The sequence below is a fragment of the Watersipora subatra genome, chromosome 3 (assembly GCF_963576615.1).
Source record: "Watersipora subatra chromosome 3, tzWatSuba1.1, whole genome shotgun sequence".
Classification (NCBI taxonomy): Eukaryota; Metazoa; Bryozoa; class Gymnolaemata; order Cheilostomatida; family Watersiporidae; genus Watersipora; species Watersipora subatra.
Genome location: NC_088710.1, coordinates 33,455,028 through 33,470,749, shown reverse-complemented (window position 1 = coordinate 33,470,749; position 15,722 = coordinate 33,455,028). Strand labels below are relative to the sequence as shown.

Sequence of the window (15,722 nt, the reverse complement as noted above, 5' to 3'; positions counted from 1 at the left end):
CCTAAATACTTTTGGTATTGCCAAACCTATAAAAGGCAATACACTTTTTATACGCAGGAGTCTGTTGTATACAACCTTCACTAATGCTTGAATATACGTACTCAAATATACTTATTCGCATTTACGCAAGATAAACTTGTTACTTAGTATAACTAAGTAGAGAACTTGTTGCTGTGTGCAAGAACGAGTTCAAGTGTCAGTTGGCTATGTGCCCTGAAATCTGCTCCCCCGACTGAAAATATTTTGAATAGTTTGGAAACATTTAAACAGGAAATTAATGAAAGATTTGAGGAATTGGAAGAAAGGTTGTTGATCCAGCAAGAGCAGAGCATAGGTAAGATATGCGAAAAAGTCGGTGAAACTCTAAAACGACTTGAGAGGAATTTTGGAAATATGGTAACTCAGTTAAAAAACACTGTGCAAAAAAGTTTGATCACCATCAACAAGCTGAGGCTACTTGTAGGCCCTGATGCCAAAATAACTCTCGCCAGAGCTCCGACCTTAAGTGATCTATTCGATGAAACAGACGAAGCAGACGGTAAGATAATTATTTCTGAAAAGTCTTTTAATTCGAATACAAAAGACTGGCTAAAATTTTCATTAAAATGTTTCAATGGGGATTCCATGGAATTGACATGGCAAGAAAATCTGTGCAAATTTGAAACAAGTTGTGGTTTCAATTCGGTCCCGAATAGCAGCAAAACGGCTGTGCTAGGATTTTACCTATGGTGTATTCTCAAGAGACTATTACGAGATCAATAGCGATGATAAGTCGATAGAGTTTAGTGGACTGTGCAAAAGACTCAGGACTAAACTAGATGCTAGCCGTGGCTTTGATCAAGCTGCGCTGGAGGTATCAGTAACGCACCAGAAACCAGGTGAGACTGTTAAGGACTATTACCAGAAGTTTCGGCAGGTGGTGGCCAATAGTGAAGCGCGCCTTTTTGACCCATTCATATCACTACATTTTAAGCTAAATTTGTATGATAGTATAAGACAGCTAAGACAGCTACGGCCAAATGGCAGATCTCGATCCGGATCTTTTCAGCTTTTTTTTTATTTTTTAAGCTGGCTCTCAAAAAAATATATTTTCAAGTATTTATTAAAAAATCTAGTATCAACAATTTTTTTTAATATAGATATATTTTTAATCTTTTAAAAATAAAGAAGTTTACAAGCACAGAAACCTTTTTTAAATCGCCATTTTGTTTCCTGTGGAGCGCTGTTCGAAAACTATTAAGATGGCGAGTAGCAGTAAAAAGCGTAAAATTGATTCAAAAAACAGACAGTTCAACCCTGACTGGACGGAGGAATATTTGTTTGTACTCAATCTCAGTAATCTACCTAAGTGCTTATTGTGTAATATGACATTGAGTTTGATCAAAAGTCAAAACATGAAGCGATATTTTTTATCTCATCACAAAGAATTTAATGCGACTTATCCGCCTGGTTCCTGCACCAGAAAAGAGAAAATTTCCTCACTTGCCAAAAGCGACATTCACAGCAGCAATGCCTTGCAGCATTTGTGTCAGAGCAATCAAGAACCAATGAAGCAACGCTAAGCATCAGTCACATCTTAGGCAAACATATGATGCCTTACAAACACGCTGAGGTTGTGAAGGAATGCCTCATCGAAGCCGTCAAAGTTCTACATCCAAGCAAAAAAAAGTAATTACGAGCGTGGAATCTTTGCCACTTTCCAGAAATACGTGCATGCGTAGATGTACTGATATTGCCAAGGATTTGCTGGACCAAACAATGGTTGAACTCAAAGAAGCTGAGCTTTATGCAATAGCTTTAGATGAGTCAACTGACGCGACCGATGTTGCTCAACTCGCTGTATTTGTTAGGTAAATTCGTTTTATTATGACGTAGTAGTGCGATATTTGAATCCAGATTAATTATATCAACTGTATGATGTATGATAATTGCACTGTCATGCCTGTTATTGCGGTGCCTGTAAGTACGACCAACTACTTGCAATTTATATACATTCAGGTACTTTTACAATGGAGTTTTTAATGAAGAACAGTAAGCCCTGCTAACTCTCGATGGTAATACTACCGCTGCTGCGATATATGATGCGCTCATAAAAACTTAAGGAGCTTCAGTTGCCAATTCAGAAAATATGTGCAATTTCAACTGATGGTGCACCAGCCATGATTGGAGCATGCCAAGGTAATTTTAATAGTACGGTACCATAGTATTCAGGTTTAGTTTAGCACTAATAATAAAAATAAATCTGTTCCCATTTCTTTATCTTATGACAAAATGAATAAATGACAACGCATTATATTTACATGAACTTTTAGTTTATTATTCTGTAGGTGTTGTCAGCAAATTGAGAGCCCAGTACTGCCCTGATCTGATAGGAATCCATTGCATCCTCCCCCAGTCTGTCCTCTGCGCCAAGTTGTCAGGAGAGTTTAAAGAGCTGATGACTAACGCAATGAAACTAATTAACAAACTAAAAGCAAACTCATCGCTAAAACATCGCCAACTAAGAGAATTTCTAAAGCAGAATTATGCAGAATACGATGATTTACTCACATAATAATGTGAGATGGTTGAGTAAAGGCAATGCCTTGAGAAGGCTGTAGGACCTGCGTAGCGAGTTGATATTGTCCTTAAATGAAAAAGGTCAAAGCAGCGGTATGCTCGAGGGTACAAACTTGTGCAATCTAGCTTTTCTTGTGGACTGTTTTGCCCATATGACAATTTGAATGTAAAGCGGCAATGCAAAGGTCACACTATTGTTCAAATAAGGTCCACCGTGAAATCGTTCAGGCAACAACTATTGCTGTTCATTTCGGATATCACCAAACATATGCTTCACTTCCCATGCTTAAAAGTAACTATCCGAGAAGCTTGCTGCGCTCTTGATTTGCTACCTTTTGTTACATTTCTGGAAAATTTGAATGCTGAGTTTTCAAGTAGGTTCAAGGAATTTTATGCGATCAGTTCTGTCATAGACCTTGTGTCACATCCACTGTCCATTGATATTAACGGAACTTGGAAAACTCAGCTTACAGCTGAGTACGCTTCACTGATCCCTTAAATACAAGTAGAGCTGTGCAGTCTTAAAGGAGATGAGATTGCTATCACTGATCCAAATATGTTTTGGTCATCACCTGTGAGCTTGGAAAAATATCCAATAACTACTAGGCTAGCTAGAAAACAACTTACTTGCTTTGCTTCTACTTATTTATGTGAATCATTGTTTTCAGCAATGAATTTTGTCAAAAGCAATCATAGAACGCGACTTACAAATATTCATCTTGATGAACTTGTAAGACTGGCTGTAAGTAGTAGGAAACCACGTTTTAATAGTATTGTCAAGTCTAAGCCCACTCATAATTTTTCTCACTATTATCAGACCTATTTATTACAGCACATTTATTCACTGATTTTATGTCAAATTATGTATATAAATAAACTTTTTTAAATTGTATTCGACGCCTTGTTTTAAGATGTACGCAAATAATTGCATGTTTTTATAAGGTGAAAACAAAAAGTGCACATCTTCATCTTGTTGTGGATCTTTAATTTGTCATATTTGGTTGAAGTGGATCATGGCTGAAATCATTTGGCCATCCCTGGTATAAGAGAGAATATGCTCAGTTTCCGAAAGTGCAATATAAAAACTGGTGAAAATGGCATGTTTTGTCGAGACTGGTCAACAAGCCATTAATAGATTAGGCAGTGGCAAAAAGAAAGCCGCCGAAGCTACGGGGTTTGACATGCTACACCAAAACGGACATTTTTAAAGGTCTAAAAAGGGGTTCAAAGGTCAAAATAACTCTGAGGCGGAACATACAGCGAAAAAACGTTGCTATACCCGTGGTTCATATGAACGGCTGCAGAGATTTTGTTTGGCGTCACGTTGTACAGGTGCTGCGACACGGCTACCATATAAGGCTTTCCAGCATGGGCCGCAAGAACCATTTGTCCACAACCACAAACCACCCGATCATTTTCCGGTTTTGAACAATGGTTGGCAAAGCTCAAACCAATACTACGACGTTCCAACGTATTCACCACAGCAACAAAGGGGGCCGACCCCTCACCACAACCGCCAAGCATGCCCTACTCAGGCTAAATAACCTTCCAAACAACCCCCGAACCACAGTATGGCTCAAGACAATTGTGAGGTATTTGATTGCAATACCTTTGTCGAAGTAGATGATTTTGCTGAGGAAGAGAGTAGCTACAACTCCGATGATTTGTGCATTTACTAATTTGATATACCTAGTGACATTGAGCTGGCTGAGACTGACGGTACTTGTGCCCAGATAACTCGACAAACGCAATCACACTGACTGGCCCCATCAGCACTAAATCACCTATTGTTGATAGGCCTAGAGCATTTCCCAGATTTGATAACCAAACTACTGGTGCGCGAACACTACTCCCACGTTTGATATTGTTTATGTCATGTGGCGTAGCGAGTGGTCAGAAACCTAAGCTATGCAGAGCGGATCCCTCTATAGTCAAATTTAAAATTCCTGAAATTCTTGTTTGCATACTTTTTGATGCTCACGCTATACACAAACCATACGAGCTGAATTTTGACTTGTACAAAAGAAATTTAGTACATTATTGCACCAGCGCTTTCCACTGCAAAATCGTAAAAACAGTGATTGTGACATATGCCAACTTTGTTGGCAGAAGCAACACCAAAACGACTGACTATGAATCTCGGTGGGTTGATCATGACCTGTGCCATGCAATGATTACTTCACAAACAAGCCCTTAAGGAGAATTGACTATGACGGATAATTTTCATACCGAAAATATTGACGATTTTGAGTTTCACACAGGATTCCGTTGCAGCAAGGATTATTCATTTGATACGGCAAACGCATATTTATCTGAAACCGCTGTAGTAAAGAGACACGACATGCCACTGATGGAAAGCCCAGCTGGTGTGGTATGTCATTGCATGTATGAGCAAGGTGCCTGTATTTTAAAAGATGGCTCATTGCTGATATGAGTAGCTGATAAACAGGAAGGCTGCGAATATGTGTATCAGCGTAGCTACATTGGAAAATTTCAAGCTGACACATGGCTGTCGGATGATGATGTATTAGCTTTGACATTCTCTAAAAATCAATTACTGGAGATAGCAGCCGAATGTGGTCAGGATATGCCAATGTCTAACCAAGGTATAGCGGTCAATCGAAGTGGTGGAAAAAGACGTGACACTGATTCTGACAAGACTGACAGATTTGTCGCTGAATTCGAGCCTAACGCACGATTGCAGGCATTAAAGGTACACATAAAAGAAAATACCGGCGCCTTGTTTAGCTCATCCTTGAAATCAACATGCCAATACATGAAAATTTCTGCTAAATTGTTTTCTACAACTCTTATTAGAGAACCTACACTCGCAACTAGATATTTGACTGGGCATCAATATAAACACTAAACTCACTGGAAATATCATTACTGTTTAACCTTGTGAACCAGTTAACGTGTGCTTGCCGCGGATAAATGTACAGACAGAATTTGCACGTCAATTATTCTAGGTCAGGGCAACTGGTGGCCCCAGGGCCACTTGTGACCCTTTACCCATTTTTTAGTGGCTTTTTTAATGTTTAAGATGAGTAAAAAAAAATTTACATTCTGATTAGCACAGCATAGGTTTGGTGACAAATTACTTTATTATAATAAAATTTATAATGTGTACAAACGTGTCAATTTGTAAATGTAGTAGCACCAATATAGACAAGGATGATTAACTATTTTCCTTCTCTCCAAATGGGAAAACTTCCTATCGGAAATTTGAAATTCCTTATATGAGTTACTACGCTATCAATCATACATTTGTTCTGGAGATTTCCCTAGATGACCTAGAAATTTTCCCACATACACTGCCTAGCTTTCTTTTTTGGAATATAACCAGAGACATTTGACAACATGGCTTCGACATCAGTGAACAGGAGAAACAGATCATTCAATACAAATTGAACTGAGAAGTTCTTCTTCCATTAGGTAGCGAATAAACCAGTGTGGCTAATCTGTTCGAAAACAATATCTATAAACAAGCAATCAAACCTCGCCAGACATTACAATACAAACCACTCAGACTATGATGGAAGATATCCAACTGGAACTGTCAGAAGAAAGAAGAATCTACTGAAGTTGTTACAGCAAGTGTGTGGTCAGATGAATGTGATGAAATCTGCAACTTCTATTCAGAAAAGATGCACTGCTGCTAATTACCAAGTAGCTCACATTCTTGGTAAAGCCATGGCTCCGTATAGTGAAAGTAAGACTATCAAAGAATGTATGCTGAACCTTGTTAAAATACTATTCCCTGACAAAAAAGATATCCATGAGGCTATACAAGGAGTGCAGCTCTCCCGCAAAACTACCACCAACCAAATTGAAACTATTGCAGAGCACCTAACAGAGAAAGTCGTGAATGACTTGAAAGAATGTACTGCTTTTTCCATAGCTTTGGATGAACGTACGGATATTAATGATGTTGCACAGCTTTGTATATTTGTTCAATACTTTGCCAACAATGCGTTCTAAGAACAATTTTTGTCACTGATTCCACTAACCAATCGTACCACAGGTGAAGATATTTATAAAGCTTTCAAGACATTCATGGATACTCATAATATCCCTTTGAGTTCGAGTGTCCCCCTCAAAAGACATCCATTTAATATAAGTTATTATGAGCTTGATTTCTAGGTGTAAAAACCCAACTGTCCTTTATGAAGGACATTTTCAGAATTGTTTTCTCTTGGTTTTTATTTTGACACTTCCTTCACGTTAGTGCTGTTATGAATTCAAAATGGCCACTCCAGGAGAATCAGCATGTGCTTCAACCTCCACAGGTATATGCCTTCATTTTGTAAACTATCTAAGTTTTAAACTATTTTTAGTCCTCAATTCGTAACCCTTTGACTGGGTTAAAGCCCCGCAAAAACACCCGAAAGTCGTGTAAATTATTTTTGAAAATTCAATGAAATCGGTATTTTATGAACATGCATAGCTCAAGCTTATATTTATTTCTATGAACAAAATCTTTTGTACACAAACATTCATTTACATATCTAGTACTACAAAAAAACTACAACTATGTACAATTGTCCCCACATGAAATGCTTGGAAGCATTCCTTTCGGTAGAGTCCAACGCTATAACGTAGCCATGCGAGCTACCATAACAATCGTTTTTCTCAGTATATTTATTCAAAGTATATTAAAAGTCCAAAAAGTTTACATCACTTCTATCATCTGAATTATTTTTAGTCTGATGAGACAAAAATCACTAACGGTCACAAGACCAAATAAATTTGTATTTTACCGTTTTGAACGTCAAGCCGATGTTGACTGGCTTTTCCAGCTTTTATTCTTTTCCAAGGAGGCATGATTTGTTTAGCTTTTAGCACATAGCAACACCTCTCAGGTAATTGTTTCATATTGTAATTCATCGAATTTTGTTGATGATATTTAAAACTTACCAGAGTTCATATCCTTTGTTTAACGTTACTAGGCGACAGCTTTATAAATGTCTACCGAAAGCAACAAAAATGTCGTTTCTCCATGCAACCGATAAACGCCATTTTTGTTGTTTCCCAAGCCAAAGGGTTAATTAGAAAATGTTTCTCTACATTAAAAAAGATTAATAAATGAGTTTTGATAAATTTTGAGGAGCCGTTGAATTGTACTGTCCTCTGTGCAGGACATTGGGACTTCATGCCTGTAATTTGAATTTCAGAATCACTAAACTTGAACTTTTTATTGCTTCTCTTTTCCTACAAATAACTTATAATTATCACTTTTTAGGAATCTCAAGCAAAAGAAGAACAAGAAAAATTCATACAGATGCTGCCATTGCTATATTAGACTAGCTCGATGAGTCAGATTTGGATTTCTGCTCTAAATCAGAAGACAGCGATTTAGATAGTGACTATGATCGTAATAATTTACCAAGTCAGTCTGATGAGTAAGACTATGAGCAAGCAGCTCCACATCCACAGAAAAATTCAAAGAGAGGACAAAATGAAGTTTACTCTTTCCAAAAGAGTAACACTTTTGCCAGCAAATTTGTTCAAATAAAGGAGACTGAATCGACTGAACCAACCTCTCTTGATGGGAAGCCAGGGGATGAACTTAGGAAATACTTCACTGATGAAGTATTTGAAATGATGGCTGACTTAACAAATCGTTATCATACTCAAATTACATTTAAATCACTCAGAGTTACTGCAGCTGAAATTCAGACATTCTTTAGCTCTAGTTTGATAATGGGCAGCATTGGCATGAAGCGACTAAAGATGTATTGGGCTAGGAAGACTAAAGTGCCAATAATAGCAAACACAATGTGTAGGAGTCGCTTTTTCAAGGTAAGAAACAATTTGAAGGTAGTAGACAACACCCTAGTAACGTAAGACATGAAGAAGCTGAACAGACTGAAATATTTCACCACGTGTCGACCACATTCGAAAGGTATGCAAAGGTTTACCAAGAGGAAACCATTCAAGTATTGATGAGCAAACGATCTCATTCACTGAAAGGTGCCCATCAAGAGACAAACTTTAAACTCAACAGGCTTAAAGAACTTTGGTGTCTGACTTTGAGATATACAAAGGAGAGGGCACATTCAGTGACTACAAGCTGACAGATGGGTCAGGGGGACAGGGAGTTGGAGCTGTGCTGCGTCTGATCCGAGACCTGGGTCCAGGAAAACATGTCTTTTGTGACAGGTTTTTCACTACCATACCTCTCATTGAGCACCTCTCTAAAACCGGCATTTCTTTAACAGGTACTATCAGCCCAAAGTATACGCCAGTCAGCTTTACATTTGATAAGCAGATGAAAGCTCAAGGATGAGGGACGAGGGAGCAATTTGTGAGCAGAGGTGAAGATGAGCCAATAAGTTTGGTGAAATGGTTTGACACTAAAAGAATTTTGATGGCATCCTCGTTGCATGGTGTAGACCATACATGGGCAACCTACGGCCCGTGGGCCAAATCCGGCCCGCGAAGGCTTTACATCCAGCCCACGGACACCTTTGATAAATATAATTTTCATTTTTAAATTTAGAAAGTAAAAAAGAATGATCTCAAAAATAAAATTTTCCTTAATGACAATAAAACTCCCTCTATAAGAATCTCATCAACATCTGCATTCACGAGAAAAAATCAAAAATAAAAATCATCCTTTAGCATCCATATCCTGACGTCAACATGAATTTTTTTAAGTAATTTTCAGCAGTCAAGGACGATTTAGTGCGAAATTTCATTTCTATCGAGATCACATACCTCAGTGATGAGTTACAGTTCCTGAATCTGTCGAAAAGGGTCGAGTAAAAGGATGACTGATGCCAGGAAGTAAAACTAAGCAGCTGGCTTTCAAAATAAAGAGCACCAAAGATTGTTCCTCCCCTTTTTTGTGTATTCAGTTGCTCTGAAGATACCACCCTGGTGAGAGGCCTAAGGATCTTCGTTGTTTGATGCAGTATTATCTCTACCAGTTTTCCACAAAGAAACAAATCTTTATTTCTGATACAGTGAGAATTTCTACTATTGTTCATATTCCCAAAAGCTAAATATCTCAATCATTTCATTGCTGAAGCGCCTACAGGTTCAGCTGGTTGTGCCGGAACGTCAGGCTCAGGATGGATGACGAGTGCCATATTTAGTGGAGTATATTTACCACACTTCGTAAAACACGCTAAATGTTCTACTAACTGGCCAGTATTTTTTATCCTGGACAACCATGAATCCCACATACATTGAGTCGATAAATTTCGCTAGATCAAATGGAACTCATATGCTAACACTGTCCCCACATTGCTTCCATAGAATGCCGCTGCTAGACAGAAGCATTTATGATCCACTCAGGACATACTATAACCAATCTATAGATTCATTCATGAGATCAAATGTCGGTAAGAGTGTCAGCATATATAACATCCTGGCGATTGCTGAACCGGCATACAACAAAGCCATGACTACTGCGAATATTGTATCAGGATTTGACTCAACAGGAATATATCCAATACATGCGGGGTATCTCCCAGAATTGTGAATTCGCTGCTGATGTTTCAGAAAGACCACTATTAGAAGAGAACTCAACTTCCTCCCTTATTCCCTGTGAGCCTAGTACGTCTGGATTCATAGCCCCGTGTGACATTCTGCCGCTCTCGACATTCATTAGAAAGCAAACTAATGAAGGACGAAAAAAAAGGAAATTGGTCATAGTGACTGACATTCCAGAAAAAGATGATGCAGAACCAGCAAAACTGATCAGCAAGCGGAACACCGACCCAAAATCAAAGAGTCGGAGTCGCGTAGAAGTTGATGCTTCATCATCGTTCGACAGTGATTCAGGTTCCTATCCTATCATTCACGTGACGATATTCAAGAGGAAGAAGGGCCAGAAAATAAAGCATCATCAATCACAAAACAAATGCTTGAAGTTGGAATGTTCATACTCGTAGAATATCCAACAAAAAAATCCAAGTGCTAGTATATAGCGCAACTTGAAGGCATATTGGGGAATGAATTGGAAATCGACTGTCTAAGAAGAGTTGGAATTACAAACCGGTTCTGGAAGCCAGATATCAAAGACCCAGATACGATATACAATGATCGTTTTTTAAAAATTATGATTCCTAGCAATGAGGGTCTAACTGGTCGTGGGGGATATGCTTTTGGCGTAGACTCAAGGATGGTCATTCCTTAGAACTGCCATAGACCAAAGCTTGTCCTTACTTCAATTTCACCAAACTCAACAATAGTATAATTAGCACTAGAAGTATTATATAACAATCAAAATATACTTTGAAGGTTGACTTGCAACAAAATTCACATTACAGTTATTTGGTATCAAAAGATTCACCATGTCTTACTCTGTTGTGTTGTAAGTGCCAAATATGTGGAAATGTGATTACAAGCTCTTAAAAGCTCAAAAACGAAAAGCTGCCGTAGATTGGAATCTCTTTATTTTGATGACGTAGCCACGAAATTTGGTTATCGTCTTGTCACGTATGTTCTCACATGAATTGAAAGGCCAATTCAAAGCTCAATATAAAACTTATCGTAGCACTAATTTATGACAAACACTTCGGGTTTTACCGAAGACCCCGTATCAAATATAGATGCTCGCTACTTTACAGTTTTGTTTCGGCATTATTCAATCGTCAAGTCGTAATCTGATCATGTGACCCAATACTTCGCAAATAATTTCTGCAGCACTTTTCGATTATCACGAGTGACCAACAGGCTCGTCATGGTTATCAGACAATGATATGTACTCCTTCAAAATAAGGCTAAAAAATTAAACGAATTTTTACGGTAAGTTATTAGATATCACTGCTAAAAGTGACAGCATTACGATGACGATAAAACAGACGCGTAAGAACAATAGACATAGTTTTATTGAATGCGTGAAGTATATTTGCGAAAATATTTCGACGAATAAGGTTGCAAGAAAGTGTAAACAGAAACCATCTCTCACAACTACATCACATTTGAGCCGTTTTGGAAAGGAAATCCAAACTACGGCGGTCTCGTGTGGCTGTGATTTTCTGTTCGTTTTTGAGCTTTTAAGAGCTTGTAATCACCTTTCCACATATTTTGCACCTACAGCACAACAGAGTAAGACATGGTGAATCTTTTCATATCAAATAACGGTAATGTGAATTTTGTTGCAAGTCAACCTTTAAACGTACTACAAAATACACAGTGTTCCAATATATTATTGTATTTCAGTCAAGGGGGTGAGTTGAACGCCCATGTTCGATTTACCTTGTGCTGTAGTTCAACTTATACCACCCTCGGGGTAAATTGATCTGCATACAGACATTTGTGATAGGTGACATGGTCACAAAAATATTACTGAATATGTATTGATATTTACTAGTATGTTATAGAACATATTAGCCTACTCATTACATCAAAGTTTCTGGTTTTTCCTATACTTAAATTCCTGTTGACTGACCTGAACCAAAATTAGTAGGAATTCACCCCGCCCTCTCCTACAGGTTACAAGTAGCCTACATGCAGTGTTCGAAATCAGGGGTACACAGGGTTCTCCTAAGAATTAGTGGGGTACTCCCTGGGAGGCGTACCTCCTCATATAAGGTTGCTCGTATCTTATTAAATGCGGTAAAATTGGAATAAAATATTCACACAATTTTTTTTCCTTTTCTTCCCGAACTTATATTAGCTCAAGTTCATTACACCGAAAACAGTGCACATTTTTGATTTCTACAGTTAGTTTTCCGCTATTATAGCGTATCAACTAGATTATTTTGTTAAAAGCCTGAGAACCGATCAGTTTTCTGTCAGGGTCCTTGTGTCGGCCGCCCTGTGGAATCCTCGAATCATTCAAGTTTAATCATTATTAGGATTCTTCTCTTTTGTTTTGGATTGTAGTTTTGAATAAATTCTTGCTTATTATACTAGTTTTTTCATTGTTTCTTCTAATTCATGATGAAACGGCATGGGCCAATAGAGAACTTATTTAAAGGTAAGTAAGAAATAGTGACTGTCATGAACATAGAGTACGTATTTAAGAAAATTGTGAGTGACTGAGCTTATCATATAATAATATTCATGGTGGCTTGGGGATGGGACTGTATCGTGTCTAGGGTCTGTGTGGACTGTCTATAGGGTTTCTTGACTCATTCACATCACAATCTGGAGTCTCCATAGTCATAGAGCACCCAGGTTGTGCAGCTAAGCCCACTTTTAATTTCTTATTGGACACAACACAGGGTTTTAAGTTATGGAAAACAGCATAATTTAAGGGCATTCATGCTAAAAATTTTCCTAGGAGAGTACCCCCAGACCCCTCTCTGCCGAGAGGGCACAGGGCCTCTCTCGAACTCACCCCGCGAGCACGGCTGTTGAACCTGGACACCACCGTCCTAGCATAACAGAGAGTACCCAAAGAATTTCTCTTCACTTTCGACGCTGCCTACATGTAGTCTATATATACTGCTTACTGTGGGTATGAGTCAGTATCATTTTAATTGCCTCGCTAGCACCAAGCATTCTTATCAAGATGTGAAATGTACTTGATAACATACTCATTTCTGACTAACCTACAATTACAAACCATTTTACTTGTATGTATTGGAAAACATATAATTGGAAACAATGTATTCATACATCAATTCCTGTCAGTTTTGCATTATAATATTTATGTGTGTTTTATTCCATGTGTGGTTTAATTTGTGTTTTATTTCATTGTTACGCTGTTGTTATTATCGTATGTATTGACACTATTTTATATGCAAACAGATTATTATCTATTATTACCTAATAATTGCTCTATGTTTGGTTCAGTACATTGTAAATATGTACATATTGATGTCTTACCAACCACTGTTCTGCCTCCTAGATATGCATTATCGAGGTGGATTAGTTGGTAAACGAAATCGTGTGATCAGAGCACAATTCGTGTGATAGACAAATAGTCAGTGGATCAGTCAGTGTATTTATACTATCAATCACCAGAGAACTGAAAAGTTTTCTAAACATGGATTAGTCAAACAAATTTTCACACAGTTCTACTATTCGATAATAGCAACTAGTACGCATTCGGACGGAGTTCCCAATCGGCGGGTAGCGCGCGCATGCTACCCGCAGTCCACCACAATATCATACAAATCTGACATCAGTACATTGGTAACGTACCCAAAATAAGTTTAAATAACTTTAAATAATGGTAAATGTTTTAATTTGAATCAAGCATTATTGCTGCAATTCCACAAGTTCTATTCCTCCGTGGCCCGTTGTTTCCCAATTTACGTTTGACGCGAGGGCCACCTTTACAGTTTTCAAGCTTTCCGCGCTGTATAGACTATAGAGTGATCTGTCGCTACCGTTGAATGATAGTACACAAGTCTTGGTTTCAATTTTTTACTTCAGTTTATTTGGTTGGTTACTGGTGTGGTTGGTAACTCGTCCTTGCTACTGAATGCATTAAAAACTAAACAATAAGCAAAGACGAACATACGCTACTTGACATAATGATGGGACGCAAAAACTAACGAATAACTCAAGCCTCGGCAATGTACCAATCATCTTAGACGTTGCTCTAGTCATTATTACTCCTTGGTTAATGCTGGTGAAACTGAATAAGTAGGTCTTGGTCTTGGTCAATCGAACCCTAAGACCTCGATCCCCGAGGAAAAAAAGGGCCAGCATGTACGTATCTAGATCTAGTTCAAATGTTTTCAATAAAAGTCAAGTAATATTCGAAGTAAGTAAAATCATGACTATAAAAAGTGCGTTAAAAATTTCCTCGTAGGTCGCGAGAAGTTCTCGGTAAAAAACTGTTATGATAAAATGTTTTGCTGGCTGGAACAGCCCTAGGTACGTCATTGGATACCGATCTGGTATGATGTGAGTGTGTGTCATTGTGTATATTGTTAAAATTATTGATTAAAGACTCATGCACACCGCTGGAGAGAATTTTTATAAGTAAAACCATTCGAGCCGACTTCCGTCTGTTCTTAAGCAATTCCAACCCTAATTTGTCTCTGGCCATAGTTACGCTTTCCACCCCTTTAAGATCCGCAATAAAACGCACAGCGCGCCTCTGGACATTTTCCAGTTGTGTTTCATGTTTTATGAGGTATGGATCCCATACCTCACAAGCGAATTCCAAAACGGGCCTGCACAGACTAAGATATGTAATTTTTTTGACGTTTCTGGGTGCTCCGTGTAATACTCTCCTCAACATCCCTAACCTTTGATATGCTCTAGAGGTAATGTCATCTATGTGTATGTCCCATTTAAAGTCATTAGAGACATTCACACCCAAGTATTTAAAAGATTCCACAATCTCCAAGTGTACGCCATAAAGGGTATACGATAAATTAACTTGGTTGATTGGTGGCTTCCAGCCAAACAAAACTACCTGGCATTTTTTAACATTAAACTCCATTTTCCATGTGTTAGCCCATCGCTCAAGAGATAAAATATCTTGCTGAAATAAAAGCGTATCACTAGGCGTTGTAATTGGACAGTATAAGAGAGCATCATCAGCAAAAAGGCTTATAGAAGAATGTTGAAGAGAACTTCCAATATCATTAACATAAACTAAAAACAGTGAAGGGCCCAAAACAGAACCCTGGGGGACTCCGGATGTAACTGCCAAAAAGCTTGAGTTACTTCCTTGGATAACCACTCTCTGAAATCGATCAAACAAAAAATTTTCTATCCATTTGATTATTGACTTGTCAATTGTAGTACGAAGCAATTTGTCAATTAACAGACCATGGGAGACTTTATCAAAAGCCTTGGAAAAATCCAAGACTGCTGCATGTACTGATGTTTCATTATCAACAGCCGCCATTATTTCATTTGATGTAGAAACAAGCTGAGTAGCACAGGAGAGTCCTCTCCTGAACCCATGTTGGTCAGGGCTTAAAAAATCCTCAAGTATTGGGCTTATATTGCTAAGAATAATATGCTCTAAAAGTTTGCATGATATACATGTTAAAGACACCGGTCTAAAATTTCCAGGGAGCTCTTTGTTCCCTTTTTTAAAAATTGGTACAATATTTGCAGTTTTCCAGATGTCTGGCAAAACTCCAGTATCCAAAGAGTATTGAAAAATTAGTGTTAAAATTTCAGCGGTATTATTTATATCAATACTAAGATCATTTTTTGTCAAGCCATCTGGGCCCGGAGCCTTGCCATCTTTAAGACCTTTCAACATTACTATGACACCATCTTTAGAAACA

The 15,722-nt window shown here is 38.1% G+C and overlaps 1 long non-coding RNA gene across 1 annotated transcript in view; it reads right to left on the bottom strand.

Moving 5' to 3' along the window:
- Positions 1-13,611, bottom strand: part of LOC137391707 (uncharacterized) — a 61,061-nt gene extending 47,450 nt beyond the window's left edge. Inside the window, exon 1 of the long non-coding RNA XR_010978157.1 lies at positions 13,348-13,611. This is a non-coding gene — a long non-coding RNA (uncharacterized lncRNA). The remainder of the gene's footprint in view (positions 1-13,347) is intronic.
- Between the last annotated feature and the right edge of the window lie 2,111 nt (positions 13,612-15,722).